We start from the raw sequence: 23,657 nt of genomic DNA, 5'->3' as shown, positions 1-23,657 counted from the left end.
GAGGAGAGCACAACAAGCAGATCCTTTCCTCCATCAGCTGTGTGCATGGAAGGAACAACGGGCCAGCCCTACAAAGGAAGTGCATTTTACCTTGTCCCGTCCAATGCAGAAGCTGCTGGCTGAGTGGGAGGAGATTGAGATCCAGCATGGCATTCTGGTGCGCTGGGTGAAGGAGCCAGACTCCGGCATGGAAGCCTGCCAAATCCTCGTGCCCACTGCAGAAGCCAAGGAGGTGTGGCGACAGTATCATCAGGCCTCCAGACATGTCAGCAGTGAACGGACCCTGGGGCTCCTACGACGGACGTTCTTTTGGGTTGGGATGGCCACCAAATGCAGCACTTGGGCACAGGATTGTGTTGGGTGTGCTCTGAGCAAAGTCAGACCAGAGGTGAGGGCTCCCTTGCAGTCCATCCAGACTACCTATCCCTTCGAAGTAGTCGGGCTTGACTATTTGTCCTTAGGGAGGCCAGCAGACACCTACCCCTACATCCTGGTGATCACAGACCTGTTCTCTCGATACGCTGTTGCTGTGCCCACTCGTGACCAGACCGCCCAGACGACTGTTAAGGCCCTATGGGGCTCCTTCATACAAACATTTGGCTGCACTGAATGAATTCTTTCTGATCGAGGGGGAGCGTTTGAGTCAGAGCTGATGCAGCAGCTGTGTGCCCTGTATGGGTGTGTCAAGAGCCGGACCACCCCATACCATCCCCAGGGCAACAGGGCTGTTGAACGCTTTAATCAGACACTCCTCTCCTTGTTGAGCTCCCTGCCAGCTGAAGAGCAAGCCCAGTGGCCTTCTAAGTTGCCTGTACTAGTGCAAGTATATAATAACACCATTCACAGTGCTACAGGACTAACCCCTTACTTTGTAGTGTTTGGCAGGCATGCTCGGCTTCCAGTAGATCTGTGCATGGATGGTCGGCCCCCACAAGAACGTACCACCCTGGAAGGGTGGGTTCAGCGCCACCATCAGACGCTGACTATGGCCTATCGGCAAGTCCAAGCCTACACCCAACAGAGACAGGCCTGGGACCAGACCCACTACAATGCCAGGGCTAGGGCCACGGCACTGCTTCCAGGGGAGCGGGTGCTCATTTGGAACTTTCGGCGTCGTGCCCGGGGCAAACTGGAGCCAAGGTGGGTCCCCTCCCCATTTGTGGTTCTTACACAGGTGCGGCCTGGACAACCAGTTTATCAGATATGGCCAGAGGGTAAGGAGGGACCCATATGGACCATGCATCGAAACAACCTGAGACCCTGCCCTGCTGGACTGCAAGCTCCAATGGACCCTCCAGCTAGAGTAGAATCAGAGACGCTCAATACAGGGATTACGATGCCAGTTTGATGGCCAGTAGTGGCAGTGCTTGCGCCTGTGCCTATGCCCATGCCCCCCTCAAGGACTGAATCTGAGGAATCTACAGCTACTGAGATGGCTCCTGAGCCCCCTCCGGTATCCCAGGGGAATGAGGTTAGTGAAGGGTCTTTGCCTCTGGTCAGATGGTCGCAACGGTCCAATTTTGGGTTGCCCCCACATAGGTATGGGGATTGAGGGGTCGAGGGCGACCACCGATTTAGTGGGGGGGGGGGAATTATGTCATGGGGGTGATGGTATTATGTGTATTGTACTGTTGTGATTATTTATGTGTTTGTTATCATTTAATGGGGGCTGAGCAAAGTGAGAATGACACTGGACTTGATACTAATGTTATTTGTGGCAGTTGGACTGACGAATGGGACAATGTGGGGGGAGGTTGAGAAACTGCTTAATGTTATAGGTGCCACTGTGATTGGAGTCTCCGTCGAGACATTGCACAGCATAATAAGCCGCAGCTGTGAGCACTTATGGCCACTTTCGGTGCGGGGCTACGGATTTGCTGGAGCCATAATCAGTGTGTGGATAAAATGGCTCATTAAACTGCAACACAGGTTGTTCTTTTCTTTGTCCCAGACTGCCGCAACACAGAGGGTGGTACCGGATCCCCGCTCACCAGAACTGCCAACGCCGAAATTTTCTGCTCTGCCGCAACCAGGAAGGGACCGCTCCATGCTGGTTTGCCGAGGAGGAGAGGCTACGTGTAGACGACGAAAGGAATGATTATCCTGCGCACTTTAATTAAATTAAAGGAATGGTGAATTCCAGCTGTTTACTGAGGGAGTGTGTTTAACCTTTGTGCTGCGAAGTACTCAGACAATTGTTTATTCCTGACAGATACTGTGGTGGCAGCGGCGACTGGATTGGGAGTTCCGGGTCTCGGGAGCAGCGTCATCGTGCTGAGCGGCCGTACGTGCGACGGGTGGTACAACGCGGCCGTAAACTTAAGAGTCAGCCTTGCCATTGAACTGAATGCTGGTTCTCGGTTTGCATTACCAACAACTCTGGGTGGAAAGACTGAGTATTGCTATCTAGGACTGGGTGGGTCTTTGTGGGGGATTATCGAGGTTTTTTTCCCTTGGGGTGATTTTTTTTTTCTTTTTTTCAGTCGGAAGGGGTTCCGACCGAACGGACATTTTTTTCTTTTACATTTTTTCCTTTTCCATTTTTTTTTAATTTGACTTTTAGGGTCCTGCGTCTACTCGCCTGGGTTTGGGGGTAGTGCAAACAGTCTGTTGGCAGGCCTGAGTGGGTTACTGAACACGTGTGGAGTGCTACTGGTTTGACCTTTTTTCTTCTGCTTGGCCTTTTATATGGGGGGGATTTTCTGTGTATTTGCCTGAATTTCCTAACTAAGATTGCTGTGTATTGATGTGTGCATCTACTTGTCTTGGTTGCTGTGTATTTGGTGTGCATTGCTCCACTGCTTGAAGTGCTGTGTATTTACCTGTGTGTATTTGGTGTGCATTGCTCCACTGCTTGAAGTGCTGTGTATTTGCCAGTGTATTTCCCCACTGTATTGGATTGCTGTGCATATGTTGACTAATTGGAACTGCTGTGCATTTGTCACTGTTTTTTTTTTAAGGTTTTTGCTGTGCCAAACAATTGCTGTAGCTTACTACCTCTTTTTTCAGCCTGTATGGTGGCAAGACTGAATTTTACAAGTAAAACATTGTAATTTTTATCTGAATGATTGCTTCTGTGTAGTGGTGTGTGTCTTGGGATTTCTAGCCTGGTGTGTGCCTGCATTAGGTGACATTTGTCCTGTTTTTTTTTGTTTGTTTTGTTTTGTTTTGGGGGGGGGTTGCATTACAAGTTGTAATTAAAATGGATTTTTTGGAGGGTTAGCACCATTTGATTTACAGAACATGCCTACCACTTTAAAGGTACAAGTATTTTTTTTTTTTATTGTGACACAAACAATAATTAACATGAAAAAAACAGAAACCTGGAGTGTGCATAGGTATTCACCCCCTTTCGTATGAAACCCCTAAATAAGAGCTGGTCCAACCAATTCACTTCATAAGTCACATAATTACAGTTAGGTCCATATATATTTGGACACTGACACAAATTTTGTTTTTTTTTACCTGTTTACTGAAACATATTCAAGTTATAGTTATATAATGGACATGGACATAAAGTCCAGACTTTCAGCTTTCATTTGAGGGTATCCACATTAAAATTGGATGAAGGGTTTAGGAGTTTCAGCTCCTTGACATGTGCCACCCTGTTTTTAAAGGGACCAAAAGTAATTGGATAATTGACTCAAAGGCTATTTCATGGGCAGGTGTGGGCAATTCTTTCGTTATGTCATTCTCAATTAAGCAGATAAAAGGCCTGGAGTTGATTTGAGGTGTGGTGCTTGCATTTGGAAGATTTTGCTGTGAAGAAAACATGTGGTCAAAGGAGCTCTCCATGCAGGTGAAACAAGCCATCCTTAAGCTGTGAGAACAGAAAAAACCCATCCGAGAAATTGCTACAATATTAGGAGTGGCAAAATCTACAGTTTGGTACATCCTGAGAAAGAAAGAAAGCACTGGTGAACTCATCAATGCAAAAAGACCTGGACACTCACAGAAGACAACAATAGTGGATGATCACAGAATAATTTCCATGGTGAAGAGAAACCCCTTCACAACAGCCAACCAAGTGAACAACACTCTCCAGGAGGTAGGCGTATCAATATCCAAATCTACCATAAAGAGAAGACTGCATGAAAGTAAATACAGAGGGTTCACTGCACGGTGCAAGCCACTCATAAGCCTCAAGAATAAAAAGGCGAGATTGGACTTTGCTAAAAAAACATCTAAAAAAGCCAGCACAGTTCTGGAAGAACATTCTTTGGACAGATGAAACCAAGATCAACCTCTACCAGAATGATGGAAAGAAAAAAGTATGGCGAAGGCGTGGTACAGCTCATGATCCAAAGCATACCACATCGTCTGTAAAACACGGCGGAGGCAGTGTGATGGCTTGGGCATGCATGGCTGCCAGTGGCACTGGGTCACTAGTGTTTATTGATGATGTGACACAGGACAGAAGCAGCTGGATGAATTCTGAGGTATTCAGAGACATACTGTGTGCTCAAATCCAGCCAAACTGATTGGTCGGCGTTTCATAATACAGATGGACAATGACCCAGAACATAAAGCCAAAGCAACCCAGGAGTTTATTAAAGCAAAGAAGTGGAATATTCTTGAATGGCCAAGTCAGTCACCTGATCTCAACCCAATTGAGCATGCATTTCACTTGTTAAAGACTAAACTTCAGACAGAAAGGCCCACAAACAAACAGCAACTGAAAACCGCTGTAGTAAAGGCCTGGCAGAGCATTAAAAAGAAGGAAACACAGCGTCTGGTGATGTCCATGAGTTCAAGACTTCAGGCAGTTATTGCCAACAAAGGGTTTACAACCAAGTATTAGAAATGAACATTTTATTTACAATTATTTAATTTGTCCAATTACTTTTGAACCCCTGAAATGAAGGGATTGTGTTTAAAAAATGCTTTAGTTCCTCACATCTTTATGCAATCATTTTGTTCAACCCACTGAATTAAAGCTGAAAGTCTGAACTTCAACTGCATCTGAATTGTTTTGTTCACAATTCATTGTGGTAATGTACAGAACCAAAATTAGAAAAATGTTGCCTCTGTCCAAATATTTATGGACCTAACTGTAGTTGATTAAGATCCACCTGTGTGCAATCAAAGTGTCACATGATCTGTCACATGATGTCTGTATAAATCAACCTGTTCTGGAAGGACCCTGACTCTGCAAGCTACTAAGCAAGCAACATGAAAATCAAGGAGCACTCCAAACAGGTCAGAGACAACGTTGTGGAGAAGCATGGATCAGGGTTGGATTTTTAAAAATATCCCAAACTTTGAATATCCCAGGGAGCACCATTAAATCCATTATAGCAAAATGGAAAGAATATGGCACCACTACAAACCTGACAAGACAAGACTGCCGACCAAAACTCACAGACTGGGCAAGGAGGGCATTAATTAGAGATGCAACAAAGACACCAATGATAACACTGAAGGACCTGCAAAGATCCACAGCAGAGATGGGAGTATCTGTCCATAGGGCCACTTTAAGCCATACACTCCACAGAGCGGGGCTTTATGGAAGAGTGGCCAGAAAAAAAAGCCATTGGTTAATAAAACACATTTGGAGTGTGTCCAACAGCATTTGGCAGACTCCCCAAAATCAGGGAACAAGATTCTCTGGTCTAATGAGATTAAAATTGATCTTTTTGGCCATCATGGGAAATGCCATGTGTGGCACAAACCCAACACCCTGACAACACCATTCCTACAGTGAAGCATGGTGGTGGCAGTGTTATGCTGTGGGGCTATTTTTCATTTGCAGGGACAGGAAAGCTGGTCAGGACTGAAGGAAAGATGGAGGGCACTAAATACAGGGCAATTCTGGAGGAAAACCTGTTTGAGTCAGCCAGAGGTTTGAGACTGGGATGAAGGTTCACATTCTAGCAGGAAAATGACCCTAAGCATACTGCTAAAGCTACACTGGAGTGGTTTAAAGGAAAACATTTACATGTCTTGGAATGGCCTAATCAAAGCCCAGACCTCAATCCAATTGAGAATATGTGGCATAACTTGAAGAGTGCTGTACACCAATGCAACCCATCTAACTTGAAGGAGTTGGAGCATTTTTGCCTTGAGGAATGGGCAAAAATCCCAGTGACTAGATGTGCTAAGCTAATACAGCCATACCCCAAGAGACTTGCAGCTGTAATTGCAGCAAAAGGTGGCTTTACAAAGTATTTACTTTGGGGTGTGAATACCTATGCACACTCCAGATTTCTGGGCTTTTTTTGTTTGTTTGTTTGTTTGTTTTTTTATCTTAATTATTGTCTGTGTCACAATAAAAAAAAATAATAATAATTTGTACCTTTAAAGTTGTAGGCATGTTGTGTAAATCAAATGGTGCTAACCACCCAAAAATCCATTTTAATTCCAGCTTGTAATGCGACAAAACAGGACAAACACCAAGGGGGATGAATACTTTTGCAAGACACTGTACATAGCTAGGGTCATGGTAGGGGGGTGGCATGTTGGTGTAGTGGTTAGCACTGTTGCCTCACAGCAAGAAGGTTCTGTGTTTGAGCCCAGTGGCTGACAGGGGCCTTCCTGTGTGGAGTTTGTATGTTCTCCCCGTGTCTGCGTAGGTTTCCTCCAGGTGCTCCAGTTTCCCCCACAGTCCAAAGACATGCAGGTTAGGCTTAATTAGTGACTCTAAATTGACCATAGGTGTGAATGTGAGTGTGAATGGTTGTTTGTCTCTATGTGTCAGCCCTGCGATGACCTGGCGACTTGTCCAGGGTGTACCCCGCTTTTCGCCCATAGTCAGCTGGGATAGGTTCCAGCTTGCCCGCAAACTTGCACAGGATAAGCGGTTATGGATAATGGATGGATGGTTATGGTAGGGGGCTGGTTCTCTTGTAACAGCGAGAGTTTGTTGGCCTAGTGGGTAGTGTGTCCACCTCTCAACTGGTAGAGTGTGAGTTCTACTTGCAGTTGGGTTATACCAAATACCTTCATAAGAATTGTACTGTACGTCCTGGCAATTGGAGAGGCAGATGTGAGTAGGGAATCAAACTCTCACAGATGTATTCATAAGCATCAAGAAAGATATGTTTAAAAAATTATATTGGTCAGGAAAAAATATTCAGGCAGCACAAATTAGTGGAGTTTTGCAAACATGTTGGTAATCACAGCTCTGAGATGGCTATGATAAGAATTAAGTTGCTTTTTGCAGTATTATGGTTCAATTTTGGTCCATTCCTCTTGGCAACTCATCTTCAATTCCAGAAGGTTATGAGTATCTGCCTGATGAACTCACAGTTTCAAAATCCTCCATAAATTATCAATGATATTCAAGTCAGGACATTGGCTCGGCCATGCAAGGCATTCTTCAGTAATCATGGCCATATGTTTCCCCAGATCCATTTTCTTGGCTGATGAAATTAAACTTTCCTCTAATATATCCCACTACATTACTCCATTCATGTTTCCTTCTATGGCATGTAATACCCCAGTATCAATTGCAGAGAACTAAATTCAGTTCAATTCAAAATACAGGACTTTATTCATCTCCAAAGGGGCAATTCAAGGCAAATAAGTAAGCAAACAAAATGAACAGAAATTTCATCTACACATACAAAAACAAGACAAAAATACTGACAATCTAAAAAATAGGTACCCTATGGGTACATGTGGCTACTGCTTATAAATAAAATAGTTTTCTGATCCCATGTCCATACAGTTAATATAGCATACATACATGTTCTCAGTTATACTTGCCTCATCTCTTGGAAGCATCACCAAGCTGTGAGTAGCATCAGGGCTTGTAGTATTTTGGTTATCAATTTTGTTTACTGTGTTTTGTTCAAAAAATGAAACTATATCTATTTTCAAAGCAGTAAGAAAGGACTTGTTCATGAATTGTCTTATAAGCATTATTTAGCACTAATGAGCACATTTTGTTTCACAAGTGTAAAGACTCTAAAATTAAAAAAAGAATAAATTAAAAATTAAAGCAAATAGCAGAAGTTTGATATTGGCTTTTCAATATATCTGCTAAAAAAAAAAACTTACAAAACCTTTCATTTGACCTTTCAGAAGGACCAAACAAAAGCTGTGATAATCAAAAGGTCAATTTTCCTAAAATAAACACCACTTGCTTGATATCGAATCAGTAGCCTTGGCGAACCACGGGGTGAATTTTGTTTATCTTTTTATCTGCCGATTATCTTCTGCTACCACGAAGTTATAACGAGGTTTCTCTTATTTCATTTCTGGTTCTGATTGGTTCCGAAGTTTATCAAGAAGTAAAACGGGTAATCAAACTTGATCAGGATAAGTGCTGATTGGTTACGAAGTTTCGCTATTGCTACACTCATTCTTACATTCTTACAACATGATGACATCATTCTTGTGTACCTTTGATAATGCGAGATCAACTGTTTGTATTGCGAGATCAGGATTTGCCGTTCTGGTGACTGTAATGCTTATACAAATGCACAGTGTGCTATTGTTACACTCATTTTTACATTCTTACCACATGATGACATCGTGGCTACTGCCTCACTTCACTTCTATGAGGCAGTAACTACAAAAATACAAACTTAGAAATTACAAAAAAAAAAACCAAGTATGTCACATTAGAAGAGATTGGATAAAATTAAAATGAAGTTAAAGTGCAAGTGCCTTCATCAAGATAAACTGACCAATCTTTTGCACTGTTACTGTTCACCAGTCTGATGGCTTCTGGAATAAGTCCCATATCGTGATACCCCATGCTTCACTGTGGGTATAGTGTTCTTGGGATCATAGATCAGGTGCCATTTATTTTTGTATTATTTACTATTTACTGTTTGATCTCAAATGCATTAAGAAGGCAAGAAACTTGTCCACTAATTATCTTTTGACAAGGCACACCTGTTAATTGAAAAGCATTCCAGGTGACTACCTCATGAAGCTGGTTAAGATAATGCCAATAGTGTGCAAAGCATCATCAAGGTAAATGCTGGATATTTTGAAGAATCTAAAATATGAAGCAATTTTTTTTCACTTATGTTTGTTTACCACATAATTCCATATATGTTCCAGATGTTATTTCATAGTTTTGATGTCTACAGTATTGTTCTACAATGTAGAAAATAGTCAAAATAGAGAAAAACCTGTGAATGAGGAGGTATGGCAGTGATTGGTTCAGCTGGCAGTAATTCTTTTAACCCTAACTGAGGCAGTGAGTAGCTTCTCATTTCTTAAACAAACATGTCAGAAGAGGTATCCTTTGGTCAGGAAAAGCATGTTACTGTGTTTCAGAAGGTCAGGTTATTGGCCTGCATCAAGCAAAGAAAACAACTAAGGAGATTACTGAAATGAGTGGAATTGGGATAAGAACTGCCCAACGCATTATTAAAACCTGGAAGGATAGTGATGAGGCGGCACGGTGGTGTTGTGGTTAGCACTGTCACCACACAGCAAGGAGGTCCTGAGTTTGAGCCCAGCGGCCAACGAGGGCCTTTCTATGTGAAGTTGGCATGTTCTCCCCGTGTCTGCATGGGTTTCCACTGGGTGCTCCGGTTTCCCCCACAGTCAAAAGGCATGCAGGTTAGGCTAATTGGTGGCTCTAAATTGACTGTAGGTGTGAGTGTGAGTGTGAATGGTTGTTTGTCTCTGTGTCAGCCCTGCGATGACCTGGTGATTTGTCCAGGGTGTACCCCACCTCTCACCCATAGTCAACTGGGATAGGCTCCAGCTTGCCTACGACCCTATAGAACAGGATAGGCGGCTACAGATAATGGATGGATGGATGGATGGATGGATGGATGGATGGATGGATGGATGGATGGATGGAGGACAGTGATGAACCATCAATTTCATGAAAGAAATGTGGTTGGAAAAAATCTTGACTGACCATGATCAGAGATCACTTAAATGCTTGGTGAAGTCAAATCGTAAAAAAATCGACAGTAGAACTCATGGCTGTGTTTAATAGTAAAATTAAGTGTATTTCCACACTCACAATATGATGAGAACTCACAGGATTGGGGCTAAACAGCTGTGTGTCCATAAGAAAACCACTTGGTAGTGAAACTAATCAGGAGAAAAGGCTTCAATTTGCTAGGGAGAATAAAGATTGGACTCTGCAGCAATGGAAAAAGGTCATGTGGTTTGATAAGTCCAGATTGACCCTATTTCTGAGTGATGGGTGTGTCAGGGTAAGAAGGGAAGCACATGAAGTGATGGAGTCATCATACATAGTGGCCACTGTATGAGCCTCTGGAGGCAGTGTTATGATCTGGGGTTGCTTCAGTTGGTCAGGTCAAGATTCAGCAACATTATGGGGCAATAAAATGAAGTCAGATGATGACCTGAATGTACTGAATGACCAGGTTATCATCACATCAATGGATTTTTTTCCCCTGGTGGCATGGGCATAAAATTAGGGCTCAGATTGTGAAAGAGTGGTTCAGGAAGCATGAGGAATCATTTTCACACATGAATTGGCCACCACAGAGTCCAGACCTTAACCCAATTGAAAGTCTTTGGGATGCTGGAGAAGACGTTACAGAATGGTTTGACTCTCCTGTTGCAAAGTCAAGATCTCAGCAAAAAATGAACACAACTCTGGACGGAAATAAATATTGTGACATTGCATAAAGTTTTTCAAACAATGCCATGGTGAATCCATGCCATAATCAAAGCTCAAGGCAGTCCAATGAAATATTACAGCTGCAGTTACTCTCATTTTAAAGAAGCCTGATTTAGATCCAACCTCTCTGTCTAATTATGGATCTCCAACCTCCCCTTTTTATAAAAAATACTGGAAAGAGTGGTTGCTTCACAACTTCATTCCTTTCTCAATGAAAACTATCTGTATGAGCTCTTTCAATCTGGTTTCCACACACATCACAGTACAGAGACTGCTCTCCTGTGAGTGGTAAATTACCTCCTCCTGTCTGCTGATAATGGTTCACTTAACATTCTCATTCTCTTTGACTTATCTGCTGCATTTGACACCATCAATCATGACAGACTCATCTCCCATCTGTCAGATATTGGTATCACAAACATAGCCCTTCAATGGTTTCAGTCCTACCTCACCAACAGATGACAGTTTGTCACACTGGGTTTACATAAGTCCTCCTATTACTCATGGTGTCCCCCAGGGGTCTGTTCTTGGGCCCTCCTTTTCCATATATACATCCTGCCCCTTGGCCAAATTATTCGTAACCATGGTCTTAACTTCCATTGCTACGCTGATGACATCCAATTATATCTCACTACATCCTCCCCCACTGACCCCCCTCCCAGTTCCCTCAATTACTGTCTATCAGACCTAAAGTTGTGGATGCAAAATAATTTTCTAAGACTTAACACAGATAAAACAGAAATCATGCTTATCGGCCCCAAATCTTCATTGTCCAAATCCTCCAGTTTCAGTCTTAACATCAACAGTGCACTTGTTAAATCTTCACCTATTGTTAGAAACCTTGGAATATTGCTTGACCCCTCACTCAGCTTTGATCCCCACATTAAATCCCTCACCAAGACTGCTTTCTTCCACCTCCGGAACATTGCCCGCCTTCTCCCCTTTCTTTCCACCAGTGATATTCAAACATTGGTCCACTCCTTCATTATGTCCTGCCTAGATTATTGTAAGTCAAGTCAACTTTATTGTCAAATATGCTATACATGCTCGACATACAGCACAGATGAAATATCAGTCCTCTCTGACCCACGGTGCAAACAGGCAATGCAATAAATAAAAATAGAATAATTGAAAAAAACAAACAATATAAACAGTATAAACACTCTAGATAAGATCTAGACATAGACTAAACACTCAAACAATATAAACAGTATAAATAAACAGTATAAACACTAGATAAGAACAAGACGTGGACTAAACACTCAGACAAAATAAACAGTGTAAACACTAGATAAGAACTACACACAGACTAAACACTCAAACAGACAGTATAAACAGTATAAACACTCTAGATATGAACTAGGCGTAGACTAAACACTCATATATATATATATATATATATATATATATATATATATATATATATATATATATATATATATATATATACACACACACACACACACACACACACACACACACACAAATTGGTTCAAATAACCAAACAGTCAAGGGCACTTGAGGTATAGCAGGTAAACATGAAACATGAAATAAGCAGTATAAACAAACTAGCAACTGTTAAGATGAGGTAGTGCTGAATAGTGCAAATGAGCGAGGTAAAATGAGATGTGCGGTCCCTGAGTTCAGTGTGTTAATTAACTCCCTTCTTATTGGCCTCCCTACTAAATCCCTTCAAATATTACAATACATTCAGAACTCTGCAACGAGACTCCTCACCCATACCAAACCATCTGCTCATATCACCCCCATTCTTTCTCAGCTTCACTGGCTACCTCCCAGCAAACACAAAAACATTTATATAACGTTGTATAAACGTTTGGCTAACGTTTCAGAAACGTTACAAAATAATGTTTATAAAACGAAAATTTGTGGACAATTTTTTCGTTTTACAAACGTTTGAAAAACATTCTGGAAACCATCATACAACATTCTGGAAATGTTTCAGAAACGGTTTTTAAAACATTGTATAAACGTTTCTTAAAACCATTTAAAAACAATAGTAAAACGTTTCTTTAATGTTTTAGAAACGTTATTAGAAACATGTTAATACCTGTTAAACTTATAATATAACAACACATTTTTGTTATTGCACTTAAGTTTATTTCATTCCTCTTTGCAAGTTCAACAAAACCGATTTGAGAGCAGAGTTTTTTTACATAGACAATATTCACATTTACATATAAAGCCCTCATGAACAGCAAAAATGATAAAGACACTAGTATTAAAAATTTATCTAAATTTATTAAAGAAGCCTTGCTACTAAGAACCAAAACATTAAAGTTAACGCAATCATAGCAAATGCGCAAAATCAGTTAAAAGTTGAAATAAGCAACAACAGCAACACGCTCAAAATGGCACTACTTCTGGTCCCTGCGCCTGCACAAAGACGTAGGTCGCGCAGGCACAGGGAACCAGTGAGCAAAATGCCAGGGCCAAAAGGGCGTGTATTTTAGCAAATATAAAACGACGAATGGTCGTCTATCCAAATTATTCAAACCATACTTGATAATTACGAGACTAGAGCCACACATTTAATGATTTATCTATCTATCTAGATCTACATCTAAAAAATATTTAGCTAGATCGAAGGGGTTTTTTTTCAACGTTTATTAAACGTTTATACAACCACTTATTTTCCATAAAATTATTCCCATGTTTTTTGATACTTTTTAAAAACATGTCATCATGTAGTGTTTATAATCACACAATTAATTGTAGAAATTTTAATATTATCTGTTTTAGCCAGAAGTCTCCGAATATGTATAACGTTTCATAAACGTTTCATAAACGTTTAATAAAACCTAACCTTAATGCAACCCAAATGAAACGTTTTATAAACGTTTTGTGTTTGCTGGGCTGTTCTATCCAGAATTAAATATAAAATCATACTACTCACCTTCAAAGCTCTCCATAACCTTGCTCCTTCTTACATCTGTGATCTCCTGACCCCTTATACTCCATCCCGCTTTCTCAGATCCTCTAGCTATAATCTCCTTGCTGTTCCTTGCACTAGACTCTCTACCCTGGGTGGCAGGTCCTTCAGTGCCATGGCCCCCAAGCTCTGGAATTCCCTTCCTCAATCTGTCTGTGACTGATCTTCTCTTCCTTTCTTCAAATCTCATCTCAAAACCTTTCTGTTTCATGAACATTTCTCCACCAGTGCATAAACTCACTACTCTTTAGCAACTCTTTGTTTTTGTTTTCTCTGACCTACAGAGAAAAGCGACCTTGAGTTTGAGAAAGGCACTATATAAATGTAACTTATTATTATTATTACTTTGCAACTACTTTTTTTTGGCCAAGCAGTGTATTTTTTAAAATATAGCATATGTTTAAGTTTTTACAAAGCCAAAAAACATGATGTTGAGGTTGTGTTTAAAAGTTTAGGTTTTCTTAAAGATCAGGTGCTTCTCTTGAGTCGCACTGTGTTTGCTCTCCAAGCTGTATGAGTGCTTGTTTGTGCTCAGCAATGAGATCTGACTGTTCTTTCAGCACTGTTGGGGTTAATTCAGCACTGCGTGTTTTGTTCTGCAGGTTGGTAATCTCCTGATTCTCGCTGATCCTCACTCTCTTTCAGGTCTTTTATGTGAGCCAGGTGAAAAGATTGGCAGCTTTTGCATTAAACTATCTGAAAAGTGTGTTCCCCGTGAGTCAGAACTCAAATGGCCTTGAGACACACACACACATACACACACACACACAGACCACATGCTTCCGGTGATTTCCTTTGAAAAATGATAATCAAGGTTATTTCCTACAAAGACCTCTTTTATTTCAAGAACACTGACATCAAAAAGTTTGAGTATCTGAGAGTTAGAGAGAGAGTAAATTCTTCCTGTTCTCCATCAGTGAAAGTGGGACAACCAACACACACACACACACACGTGTCACACATGGCATGAATGGTGCTGCAGAGTAGATGGAAAAGTTGAAAGGAAAGTCAATCATATTCAGGTTCTTTGTGATGTTTATTACATTACAGGCATTTAGCAGATACTCTTATCCAGAGCAACATACATTATACCCAGAGCAGCCTGGGGAGCAGTTGGGGGTTAGGTGCTTTGCTCAAGGGCACTTCAGCCATTCCTGTTGGTCCAGGGAATCAAACCAACAACCTGTTGGTCCCAAAGGGGTTCTCTAACCATTAGGCCAGGCACTAGACTTTAGATGTAGAATTCAGTTCAGTGGAGACGGTGTGTTTCCACTCAACATGTGCGAAACATCAATTCATTAGCAGATAAAGTCTATTTAATAAGTATTAGCTGAAGTGCTGAATAGGTGCAAAGTGTCATTTATTGGTGCTGAATTCAATCCGGTACATGCCCATCCTCACTCTGAACCAAATTCAGTCAGAGAAATATCCACTCATGAACAATTTCATCAGGAACATCTGTACATCTCTACATTCATGCAGTTATTCAATTGGGTAACAAGGGCAGCAAGGAAATTCATAAAGTCATGCAGATACGACTTAAAGAGCTTCACTTCATGTTTAGATCAAACATTAGAATGGGATGAAAATGTGAGTGATGTGGCATGGTTGTTGGTTTGAATATTTCAGAAACTGCTGATCTCCTGGGATTTTCACACACAACTGAATGGTGCGAAAAACAAAAAACATCCAGCAAGCAGCAGTTCAGTGGGCAGAAATGCCTAGTTGATAAGAGTTCAGAGGAGAATGATCAGATTATTTCAAGCTGACAGCAACTCATATACAGTGGTGCTTGAAGGTTTGTGAACCCTTTAGAATTTTCTATATTTCTGCATAAATATGACCTAAAACATCAATCAATCAATCAATCAATCAAAATGATCTAATATTAGATATCTGTGAGTGGCAAAAGTATGTGAACCTTTGCTTTCAGTATCTGGTGTGACCCCCTTGTGCAGCAATAACTGCAACTAAACGCTTCCGGTAACTGTCGATCAGTCCTGCACACCGGCTTGGAGGAATTTTAGCCCATTCCTCCGTACAGAACAGCTTCAACTCTGGGATGTTGGTGGGTTTCCTCACATGAACTGCTCGCTTCAGGTCCTTCCACAACATTTCCATTGGATTAAGGTCAGGACATTGGCTTGGCCATTCCAAAACATTAACTTTATTCTTCTTTAACCATTCTTTGGTAGAATGACTTGTGTGCTTAGGGTCGTTGTCGTGCTGCATGACCCACCTTCTCTTGAGATTCAGTTCATGGACAGATGTCCTGACATTTTCCTTTAGAATTCACTGGTATAATTCAGAATTCATTGTTCCATCAATGATGGCAAGCCGTCCTGGCCCAGATGCAGCAAACAGGCCCAAACCATGATGCTATCACCACCATGTTTCACAGATGGGATAAGGTTCTTATGCTGGAATGCAGTGTTTTCCTTTCTCCAAACATAACGCTTCTCATTTCAACCAAAAAGTTCTATTTTGGTCTCAGCCGTCCACAAAACATTTTTCCAATAGCCTTCTGGCTTGTCCATGTGATCTTTAGCAAACTGCAGATGAGCAGCAATGTTCTTTTTGGAGAGCAGTGGCTTTCTCCTTGCAATCCTGCCATGCACATCATTGTTGTTCAGTGTTCTCCTGATGGTGGACTCATGAACATTAACATTACCCAATGTGAGAGAGGCCTTCAGTTGCTTAGAAGTTATCCTGGGGTCCTTTGTGACCTCGCTGACTATAACACGTCTTGCTTTTGGAGTGATCTTTGTTGGTCGACCACTCCTGGGGAGGGTAACAATGATCTTGAATTTCCTCCATTTGTACACAATCTGTCTGACTGTGGATTGGTGGAGTCCAAACTCTTTAGAGATGGTTTTGTAACCTTTTACAGCCTGATGAGCATCAACAACACTTTTTCTGAGGTCCTCAGAAATCTCCTTTGTTCATGCCGTGATACACTTCCACAAACATGTGTTGTGAAGCCCAGACTTTGATAGATTCCTGTTCTTTAAATAAAACAGGGTGCCCACTCACACCTGATTGTCATCCCATTGATTGAAAACACCTGACTCTAATTTCACCTTCAAATTAACTGCTAATCTTAGAGGTTCACATACTTTTGCCACTCACAGATATGTAATATTTGATCATTTTCCTCAATAAATAAATGACTAAGTATAATATTTCTGTCTCATTTGTTTAACTAGGTTCTCTTTATCTACTTTTAGGACTTGTGTGAAAATCTGATGATGTTTTAGGTCATATTTATGCAGAAATATAGAAAATTCTAAAGGGTTCACAAACTTTCAAGCACCACTGTAAGCACTCTTTACGAATGTGTTGAACAGAAAAGCATCTCAGAATGCACAACACATCAAACCTTAAAGGAAATATCTCTCAAATAAACAAATTGAGCTCAAAGTTGGTCTTTGTCTGTCCTTTATTTAAAAAAAATCTGCATGCTGAATTTGTTCTTAATGATATAACCACTAAAGCGATGAAAATAGACGAGACTATTTTTTGTCAAGGAGGCCGCCATAATTCCGTCGTGTGTGATGTCATTTTCCATGAGCACAGTGGAGGTGTACTCTATAGCATGCTATACTAGACTATAGTATAATATTATGGTCTAGCATGACTTCTCTGTCAATTTCTCCACAAAAATGATGGCAATGCAGTATTAGAAAAGGAATCAAAATAAAGTAATGGCTAGTTTATTGCCTTTTTATTTAAAAAAGAAATATATTTATCTGCTTATCTTCTATCTGTTTGATGCATGACATGGTATGCTGTCATGCTGTCTGTGTTTTGTGGTGAAACAAAGTCGGGGTTACGTCTGGCTTCAGTTGTTGTTTCTGCCTCATGTCTTGCTTCTTCCCAGTGATATTTTTCATCCAAGTTCTCCTTCTGTAAAATGTTCACTGCACAACTTGCTGCTTTTTCCAGGAGTTAAGTTTTCTCGCTTTACTTGATGAAGCCACTTGGCAAAGCATCTTGGATCCAGGAGAGAATGAAGAAGATGTGTGGAATCTTACATCATGCAGCGCCACCCTCATTTTCATCTCCTAATACACTATATTGCCAAAAGTATTCGCTCACCTGCCTTGACTCACATATGAGCTTAAGTGACATCCCATTCCTAATCCATAGGGTTCAATATGACGTTGGTCCACCCTTTGCAGCTAGAACAGCTTCGACTCTTCTGGGAAGGCTGTCCTCAAGGTTTAGGAGTGTGTTTACAGTATGGGAATTTTTTACCATTCTTCCAGAAGCGCATTTGTGAGGTCACACACTGATGTTGGACGAGAAGGCCTGGCTCTCAGTCTCCGCTCTAATTCATCCCAAAGGTGTTCTATCGGGTTGAGGTCAGGACTCTGTGCAGGCCAGTCAAGTTCATCCACACCAGATTCTGTCATCCATGTCTTTATGGACCTTGCTTTGTGCACTGGTGCACAGTCATGTTGGAAGAGGAAGGGGCCAGCTCCAAACTGTAAAAACAGTCTGCATGCCTAGGTGCTTGATTTTATACACCTGTGGCCATGGAAGTGATTGGAACACCTGATTCCGATAATTTGGATGGGTGAGCAAATACTTTTGGCAATATAGTGTACATCCATGTATCTGGTTAATCCAATATGGCTGCACCCGGGGAAATGGCCCAACAGATTGATGTTACAACTTTAACATGTTTTTTAAGCTAAAGTCCGCTTTTTTTTTTTCATCTAGAACGTCTTGTATTAATGTATAATGAGGACATTTCATAACTCCATAATTTCAAAATTTCCTGATTAATCACTTCAAGACAGATAGGCTACAACTGCAGAAAACCACATCAGACTGCATTCCTGTCAGCAAAAAACCTGGAATCTGAGGCTACAGTGGGCACAGAGGCACTGAAACTGGGTTTGAGATGTTGTACCGGCTTTTCTGCTCACCATGGTTGTAAAGAAGATGGAAGGCAATGACAAAAGGCTGCAAATGAACCTCTGAATCATGAGGTGGTTGCTAGCCTGATGACATCATAAAGGGTTGCCTGGGAAAACAATGCACACGGTGGAATTTTGACATTTTCTATTATATGAAGCTCGAAATGCATTTCTTATTTGTGTGGTCAATCATAAGTACAGTTCGAGCCTTTTAAAGTCTGAAAAGGGAGAATTTGCATGTAAAACTTACACACACTGATTGTCCAAAACAATTGCTATTTATTGACTTAATTTTCCAGAATGCCATACATACAGTCCGGTGCAAAAGCCTTAGGCACATGTAAAGAACAAGAAATGCTGTAGACCAAAAATGGCTTAAAATAATGAACTAAAATGTTTCAACATGTAAAAAAAAAATACTATAAATCATAATGAGTAAGCCATAATAAATGAAACAAAGTCAATAGTTGGTGTGAGATGACCCTTTGCTTTAAAAAAAAAAAAAAGTAGTCTCAGGTAGAGTGAGTGTAGTTTTATAAAGAAATGAGCTGTAGGTTTTACTGAGCATCTTGCAGAACCAGCCACGGTTCTTCTGGACACTTTGACTGTCACACTCACTTCTTAATTTTGCACCAAAACCCAGTAGCCTTCATTATGTTTTCTTTTTTTAATCTGAAAAGTGGTCTCTTATGTAATATCCTGCTCAGATACAAACTTTTTTTTCTGGAACATTTAATTTTGTGCTGGAAAATGAATGTTTGGAACACTAAAATGTTTTTGTACTGACTCAATGTAGAAGTCATCAAATAGAAATCTATAACAAAGTTTGTATGAAAAAAATAAGGTGCCTAAGAATTTTGCACAGTACTGTGTGTCATGTAAAACATACAAGAATGTTATGCAAAAGCTGCAACATAAAGACTAAAGAGTGTCTGTTCTGGGCATGAAAGGAAATGAATAACTCTCCATACCAGGAGGTGGCAGTAGTCTGTCTTTGGAATCAATTAAAAAAATATATGATTCCACATGGATTAAACTGTATGCCAAATAGTGCCGAACAGTATCACCTGAGATAAAATGTTTTGCACGAGTAACTGATGCAGCTACGACTGATGCCTTGTTGTGGTTTCTGCCAAGATAAATGGAAATTGAATGTATTGATTTCACAAAAAATAGTCAAAAATGGCACAATAGCATCTAGGAAGTGGGCCTCATGGGTAATTACATCACATCTGTCCTAAAATTTACTAGAGGAGGTCATCCACCAGAATTCAATTAGTTGGTAAGGAGGACATTAGTCAAAGAATCAACTAAGAAGTCTTATCTGTTGTATCTAATGACAGAAAATGAGTAGTAGAAGCTGAGAAATGAGGTACTTTAAATATTTCAAGGCAGAATTGTTTGCTATGCTGAAGCTTTTTCACTTCTTTTGTCAAGACTAATCACAAAATTACAAAGAAAAATCAGCTCTGAATGTCAGTAAAAGCTTTGCACCATCACATGACCCCCATAGCACTGGTAACTATGCTGCCATGACTGGAGGCACGCTTGTAATGATTCATTCAGATTAGTTAGCTGTTATTGATTGGTATGGGAAGGTTTTGCTGCATTTTTGGATGTGCAAATCATTCTGAACGAAACAAAGACATCAGATTTTTTAATGTACCAAAAGTAATTCATCATCAGGGGAAAAAAACTAGAGAAATTTCTTAACTTAGAAGGGAAGATGGCTCATAAATATACAAAGTGCAGTGAGGTGCTTATTCTTATACAGAGAGATGAACATGAGCATAAAGCTACGGTCACACTACAGCTCACGATGCTTTGCAATGGGTTATTGATTAAAATGAGGCATTTTGGTGACGATACAGGGCGATATACAGGTGAGCCAAAAGCTGTGGTCACACAGCAGGCAAACACTTGACTGTCACGCTTTCGCACAATCACAGGTTCCAGTCATTATGGAAAACACCCAATACTGATTTGAGCACAATCAGCACGCATGTATAAGGACACAGAGGCTTTGTGAAGTATTATCACTGTCACATTTGTTTCGAGCCATGTTTATGACTCTGCTTTTGGTTTCATTTTTGTAAATATCATGCCTGCTAATAAACACTCTTCCTGCACTTAGACCCATCTAATGCCACATAAGTGACAGAATATTTGCAAAGTCTCTGTGAAAACAGTGTCCTGATATGCACGTAGTGATTGTGCTCAAATCAGCATTGGGTGTTTCCCATAATGACTGGGTCACAAGCACACGTGCACAATGTGCTCTGAAGGATCCCAGAATGTAAATGCACTTTAAGTCTCGGGGAAGGTGAGGCTGTGCCAAGCTGCTGTGTTGCTCATGTTCACTTCACTGTATAAGAATGAGCATCTTGCTGCAGTTCTAAAATTAAAAAAAAAAAAAAATTGGAATTCTTACTTTTGTGGAAATGAAGTGAGTATACCATAGGGTTTTTGAGCTCTCCATTCGACACCGAGTCCCACCAAATATTTGCAAGCCATTTTTCCCTCCTATGTTTTGAAATCTCTCATTTTTCCCACTGATGATGAAATACTTTTCATAAATTAAAAAATCTGTCTTTGTTTCATTCAGAATGATTTGCACATCCAAAAACACAGCAAAATCTTCCCATACCGATCATTAACAACTAAATCGTCTGAATGAAGCCCTTGTCATGGCAGCATAGTTACCATTGCTATGGGGGTCATGTGACAGTACAAAGCCTCTATAGCGGCTAGTTGAGAGTCATCATCACTGCCGTACCCAATCCAGGCTTGAGGCGAACCACGTTTGGTTGACTTGGCCACTAGAGTGTCCAGTTTCTTTCAGCGCACTCACCCACACCTATGGGCAATTTAGAGTAGCCAGCTAACCTAACTGTACAGTATGTCTTTGAACTGTAGGGGAAACCAGAGCACCCAGAGGAAACCCACACAGACACAGGGAGAACATGCAAACTCCACACAGAAAGGCCCCCATCGGTCACTGGGCTCAAATGCAGAACCTTCTTGCTGGGAGGCAACAGTGCTAACCACTACACCACTGTGCCACCCCTAGTTAAGATTATCTGGGCCTGAATACATGCTTCCACTGCCTCTTCCTAATCTTTCACAAAAAAGCTGAACACACTTAGAGGAGAGCACTGACTGCACTGACCTATATATGTTAGCTAAAAGACAAGCATGATCAGCTGGTCTAACTTTGATTGATGAAGAAAAGAGGAAGCCCATCCCTTTGACCCAGAGGACAATTATGGACACCTGGTGACAGATCGGTGTGGCGTCTCTGGTCTCGCAGTGTTGTCCTGAAGCCTCTTTTCTGTTTCAGGTTTTTTCTCAAAGATTATGATGATGTTCATCCTTTGGGGTAGAAGATGACCATGACTTCAATTTGGTGGGTGGTGGTTGTGGGTCCAGGGGTGACTGATGAGACCAATCCGGGCTTTGAAGGTACACCCACATGTCAGGCATGCATGGGTAGGTGCTGTAGTGGTGGTTGCGATAGTTTGAGCCTTCCATGCAGCTCGTTTCTTCTGGGCCTTGGTGATGCATTTCATCTCTGCTGCATGTGTACCACTGGTGAGCTTTGCTCACCATGCTGGATGATCCTGAGCAAGTGACTCCAGGGAGTTGAAATTGATTTGAAGTCACGACTTGCACGTGATTTGGATTAGAGTGAGGGAGAGTTGTGCAGCCATTAGCCATTAGCCCTTTCGTCCCACCCTAACTGGGTCCAGGGGCAAGACAGCTGGAGCTAGGTTGGGATGCAGTGGATGGCCAACAGTGTTCTACATGTTGCACTGTGCCCTGATCGTGCTCCACAAACACTGTGTTAGGTCCACCTTCCTGCCCATTAAACCACCAGGTGGTGTTCTCCTCCGTGCAGTCTGCCGAGTCCAGTCTTCGATTGTAAACCTGTCCAGGGGGAGCAAGGGGTTTTAAGTAAGTAAGTAAGTTGATCTTTATTGTCTCTTTGCAGAGAAATTTGTCTTGAGCATACAAGAGCACTGGCGTCACACATAGCATACACATCTAAAGACACCAACAAAAAACATCAGCAGTTACATTGAACATACAGTCCTCCCTACTGCCTAATGGCAGTCCTTGCACACACACACACACACACACACACACATACACACACAAATGCATCTACACACACACACACATACATGTCAAGTTATACGGCTTCCCCATATTTTGTACAGGAAAATGCAATTTTTTGGCTAATATGGCGTACACTGATTTTCATATGGGAAAATTACATTTTGTATCAGATATTTTTTCCGTTACTCTGAGAAGTTTCTTAGCATTCACCATTTATTTTTTCAAACAACATGCCCAATGAAACAGAACTATTTTCGATTTATGTGGTTTTATAGTTGCACGTGGTTTTTCTCGGTCATTTAAGTCCATCGGCTCGGACTGCCCAGACTTCTGTGACGGCTACCGAAGTTATTTTCTGCCCATTTCTCGTGGAACACAACATCCCACTGACTGCAGCAGACCAGTTTTTGCAGCTAGAGAAAAAAAAATGCTTCCCGATTCAAAGATTGCACAGGTTTTTTTTTTTTTTTTTTAAAGTTTTTCCTGTTTGCATGTAGGAATTCACTTCCTCCATTATCATGATAATTTAGGGAGGCGATACTGGGAGTTGCTGTTTATAAAACAGCAACTGTAGTTACCCGGCGATTTCTGGTTTTGCTTCCCTAAACATTTTAATTGCTGATAGACATTATATGTAGACACAGATGACCAACACCCGTTACTACCATCAGTCATCAGTAAACTGGAAAAGTACTGAATGAAGAGTAATGGTGGTAATGACCGTTGGTAACCTGTCTCTAAAATGTGTAGTAGGGGATGGAAGCAATTTAACACCATCTACATGTTTTCTGTGCTCTGATTTTCTTTTATTGACCAGGAAAATAATAGATGTATATTGGGGAAAGGTCTTCGATGTAAAAATTGTTCTGGGTGTTGCCAGGTTTCCAATGCTGAAACAGCTTTTTACTGCTTTGCTGTGCCTCTCACATAGCAATGCAGATAGTGAGAGGGCTTTTTCATTGGTTAGGAAAATTCATACTGACTACAGAAAAAATATGGCTTCAGACACATTAACTGCATATCTGCAAATTAAAATGAACTGTGATGAGGAGCTACAACTGCTACCCAAGCAGTGATATTATAGCTAGTGCCA

Source organism: Neoarius graeffei, chromosome 2 (genome assembly GCF_027579695.1).
Source record: "Neoarius graeffei isolate fNeoGra1 chromosome 2, fNeoGra1.pri, whole genome shotgun sequence".
Taxonomy (NCBI): Eukaryota; Metazoa; Chordata; class Actinopteri; order Siluriformes; family Ariidae; genus Neoarius; species Neoarius graeffei.
Note: the sequence above shows the minus strand (reverse complement) of the source record.